At 59.7% G+C, this 4,779-nt stretch overlaps 1 long non-coding RNA gene across 1 annotated transcript in view; it reads left to right on the plus strand.

Moving 5' to 3' along the window:
* The first annotated feature begins 677 nt into the window (after window positions 1–677).
* Window positions 678–4,779, plus strand: part of LOC112396934 (uncharacterized) — an 11,806-nt gene continuing 7,704 nt past the window's right edge. The window contains exon 1 of the long non-coding RNA XR_003002688.1: window positions 678–1,029. This is a non-coding gene — a long non-coding RNA (uncharacterized LOC112396934). The remainder of the gene's footprint in view (window positions 1,030–4,779) is intronic.

Raw genomic sequence — 4,779 nt, forward strand, 5'->3', positions numbered from 1 at the left:
GCCCACTCGGCTGTTCTCGTGTCCGCTCGGCCCCGCCTCCACCCGCCGCTCCCTCCTCCCCCTCGCCCGCCCCGGTGTCCTCAGGCCCAGCTGCGGCTGCGGACGTGGGGTCCTCAGGCCACACCACTGGCCCGTTCACTCGCTCCCTTCCCGAGGGGGTTGCGGCTCGGGTCGGAACAGGGAGGCGGGGGCTGCGGTGGTGACGGCCGTGTACTGGAGGAGGGTCGGCTTCCGCGGCAGCAACGGCTTCGGCGCGGAGGTCCGCAACGGCCTCGGGCGCCCCACCGCTTCGGATATTTCCGCCGCCTGCCCGCTTCGGCTCTTTCCGCCCGGCCTGCGCTGTGCGCCTGCGCAGCCGCCGACGCCACCGCCCCGCGTTGCTCCGCGATGGGACTTGGGGATCGGGCTCCTTCGGCTAGGCTCGAGTATTTCCGTTCGCGCAGACCGGGCCGGCCGGTCACTTCCGGGGACGCCTGCGAGTCCAGGGAGTGGAGCGGTGTTGTCGCCATCTTTAAGTGGGGCAGATGCGGGCAGCTTCGCTTGCGGTACAACCATTCCCACTTGCACTTGTGCAGACGGCGGCGTAGGCGGGCCAAACGAAGTACTTGGCCCCGGGGGTCACAGACTGAGGCTGGGTCAGGTCAGAGCCTGAGCAAGGCAGGGGCGTTGCCTAGAGGGTGCGTGGTCCAGCACTTTCGGTGTCCCATCGCAAACCCAAAGAACCCTCTCGCAGAGAGTTTGGTTGAGGTAAACTAACAAGTAAAACGTGTATTGTGTCAGAGGGTAGTAAGCACTGTGGAGGTTTACACAGGCTGACACACTTCGGAAGCGGAAAGTGGGGAGGGCCGCTCTCTGCGCGGGTCTACAGTTCCAGCGGAGGTGCCCTACGACCTTCCGCCGGCTGCGCGTGAGATGTGGGCGGGGCCAATCTCCCCTCCAATCACGGCTCAGCGTGCCTCGGCGGGGCGGGAGGAAGCGGCGCGGAGCGGTTCCGCGATTTCAGGCTGTCACCAAGGGAACCGTCAGGCGGTGAGCGGTGCCGCGAGAGCTGGTTGGGGCGGGGGGCCGGGCCCGTGGGGCGGCGGGGGCTCTGTCTCTCAGCCTGCCCGCGTCCGAACGAGGCTCCTGTCGCACGTCCCGTCCAGTCGCTGAGGCGGCGTGCCGCCATCATACGGACCACCAAGGGAGAAGTAGTCGCGGCGGCCCAGTTGAGCCCGCGCTGGGGGTGGGCAGGCTCAGTCCATGGCCTCCTCTTGGCGAACGACCCCGGCCCCATCCTCACCCCAGGGAGTCGGCTCTACCCCTTCGGGTCTTGATTTGGCGTCCATCCCGGCCCCAGCCTCCTCAGAGGCCCTGCCCAGGTATCCTCGGCGTCTTTGGGCTCCGTGGACTGATCCCAGTGGTGTCTGTGCAGCCGCTCCCCCTTTTGCCCCTTTCCATTCTCTTTCCACCATCCCACACGCCCCTCTTCAGCCCTGTAGTTGTCCTAGCCTCACACTCCCAGCTTCGTTGACTCCCCTGAGAGCTGAGTGCTGGAGAGGCGCCGGAGTGAGGATGGGAGATCAGAAGCTGCAAACGGCTCAGGTTTGGGGCTGACAAGATTGCAGCCATCCCAGGGTTCTCAGGCTTCAGACATGGCTGGTCCTGGGACCCAGAGGGCTCTTCCAGACTCAATTTCCCTCTCCCTCTCCGTTCTTCTCATCCGCTCTGCTCTTGATTATTTATTTTTGTACAGGACGTGAGGGTTGATGACCATACTGTGGCTTCCAGCCAAAGTCTCAGGGGTGGTTTCTGTTGGCCAGTCTGGTTCATGTGCCCATCCCCAGGCCAGTTGCTTAGGCCCTTCCGCTAAGGTCCCATCTGGGGATGGGGAATTGGTTCCCTGGAGAGGACTAGCCAAAGCTCGACTCACGTGATCTCTGATCTTGTGGCTTCCCCACCGTCCAGTGGGGGAAGACTTGACCATGCAACAGAATGCTAGGCAAAGGGGGCCATGGTTTCTGGACCAGGGAGGAGGGGATGGCCTCATCCCCTCAACCCAGGGGGCTGGGTTGGAAGTGGTGCAGCTAAGCTGTATATTCTTTGTCACCTTCTTGGCCACTCAAGTGGCAGAGAGGCACAGGTGGTTTTGGTGGCAAAGGTGCCTGTGGCCCTTGGGCCTGCAGCCTCTTAGGATGCAACCTAGGGCTTAGCGCATGCAGAGGTCCTGAGGGAAGCTGGGGCCAGTGCCTTGGAGGGACTGGGCAGAACGTGGCGGGTGAGTTGTGAGGGTGGAAGTGCACGTACGGTTGTTAGCGTAGCCTCTGGGAGCTGACACTGGGAAGAAAGGGTCTGTTTGGGGAACGAGGGAGCAGGAGTAGGCAGGGAAGAGAGGCTGAGTGCCGTGGGCCTCCAGGAGATGGACGGCTGGGATCAGAACAGTGCTGGGGGGTGGAGAGAAGTGGATAGATTCGGGAGGCTGGGCTTCCGGTGAGAATAATTGGATGGACGTGGCATGGGGAGGCCGGGCTTGGGAGTGAACAATATGGGCTCAGGCGCAGACAGTCCAGGGACAGGCTGGCTGGGCACTGTTGTAGCTTTCTTAGATGACCAGTACTTAGGTATTCCTCTCCTGGGTTCCTCATACGGCTCTGGCCAAGTGGGGCGAAGTGGTCATTCTGTCCAAGCCCTCAGCCCTTGATGATAGTATGGTAACACTTGGGTTCTCGACCTGCAGCCACATGACTGGATTGCAGAGGTGTGCCTGGCCAGCTGCAGAAATGACCTTTCATGGGTGGCGCTCACATAGCTGTTCATGTTGACTTCTTCTCAGAGGGCTGTTTTGGCAGGTGGGTCCATGGACTTCTCAAGGCTTCGGCTGTGGGGCCCTGGCCGGATGTCTCCGTGCTTTTCATGTTTGCTGTAATTTTTCCTGTGTGGAATTTCATGTTTTTATGTAGTTGTGTCTGCACAGATTTCCCTTCATAATTAACACGAAGATGATCAAAGATGAGAGCTTTCTTGTTTTCTTTGTTTCAGATTATAAAAGTCATACAAATTGTAAAAAAAAAAAAAAAAATAAGCCATGTTACAGGATTTATAAAGTTCCGGCAACATTCCTCCAACCTGAGCCCACTGGCTACCTCAGTGTTCATTCATGTGCCTTCCCTGATCTGATTCTCCCAGCCCCTCCCTGCCTTCCTCTCCCCTCTGATTCTACAAATTCTAGACCAGGTTTCCTAGAATCCCCTTTGTGATCGGAGAGAACCGTGAGTGCTGTCAGAGGGTCCGGGGACGTCCCACCCCTGACTGTGCCACACAGGAGTGCCCCTGCATGGGGGGCTGCTGACTTTGGCAGACGTAGTAGATGCCGGAGTGGCTCTGGTCTTGGCTAGGGCTAGACTAGCGGGGAGGTGGGGAAAAGAGAGGAATGGGGGAGGGGAGGAAGGGGGGCTGAGGCAGGGAGCATGCCTTCTCTAGCATGTCTGTAGGAAGCCTCTGGCCCGGGCTGGCTTGTCTTTCCCTGATACCAGGGCCCAAGTCTTGAGGGGATCAGGGTCACTCAGAGTGGCAGGGGCGAGTCCAGCTGCACTTCTGGAAGAAGCTTGGACATACAGGCCTAGAAGGGCTGTTCTGGAACCTCTAGGCCAAGGGCAGGCTGACACCCTCCTAGAGTGGGGTTTAAGTCCCAAGCCAGACCCTGCTGCATGAAGATGCCCTCTTTGGAACTGCCTTTCTCCATTGTCCCTGGCACTTACAGCACCCATGGGTGGAATGGGGGACTGTGTCAAGGCCTGAACAATAGGATGGAAGGGGAAGATAGGGCAAAAGAAGCAGTGGCACAGGAAGAGGTTGGAGGGTTCCAGAGACACCGGCCCTCAAGTCTGCAGGACACTGAACTGGAACCGGCAGTATCGTCCATCTTCATGAAAGCCGCTGCCAGCCGTGCTTCCTGTGACTAGTTACTGAACACACGATAGATACCTCCCACCGTGCGGGAGCCCTTAGGGGCTGTGCGTGGGGCCAGGGAGGGAGGAGAACGGCGCATGACGGCAACGATCACCAGAGGGCTGGGGGACTGGCCTGGCTACTGAACACACGATAGATACCTCCCACCGTGTGGGAACCCTTAGGGGCTGTGCGTGAGGCCAGGGAGGGAGGAGAACGGCGCATGATGGCAGCGATCACCAGAGGGCTGGGGGACTGGCCTGGGGCTTGCAGCCACCTGCGGGTCTCGGACTGGCTGGAGTCTGCGGGGAACAGAGGAAAGCCTTGAAAGAATGTGGATTCCCAGGTAAAGCCTTGTAGCTTCTATACCTAAGAAATGGCTCCCTAGCTTTAAAGTTTCATAAACACATGTCCTCAGGCCGGCCCTGGCATGCTGGACACCAGTTTGATACTTCAGCACCTGATGATACTGGCTGCCAGTCCACGTCCTCATCTGGCAGTTGGCTTGGCCGGCAGACGTGTGGGTCGAAGGGAACATGGGCAAATAGTACAGGAGCTGTGGTGCAAGGAGGGCACCGCACAGATGTGGCCAGGCTCTGCTAGGGGCCACATCTGCAGGGGGCTCTGGCTCTTACAGGAATCGTGTGGTTGCAGAGAAAGCGGTGGACCTGTGGGGTGGGCAGAGAGGGACCCAGGCAAGTGGGGAGGAACTGAATTGGTGTAGACCCAGACGCAGGTTCCGGGTACTGTTTATTGAGCACCTACTGGGCACCGGGCCCTAAGAGGGCTGGCCTGTACCCACGTGATCACAGGCCTCACAGCATCCCCGCGAGGTAGGTGTTCTGCAGCGCC

The sequence above is a fragment of the Neophocaena asiaeorientalis genome, unplaced genomic scaffold, assembly GCF_003031525.2.
Source record: "Neophocaena asiaeorientalis asiaeorientalis breed wild unplaced genomic scaffold, Neophocaena_asiaeorientalis_V1.1 scaffold179, whole genome shotgun sequence".
NCBI lineage: Eukaryota > Metazoa > Chordata > Mammalia > Artiodactyla > Phocoenidae > Neophocaena > Neophocaena asiaeorientalis.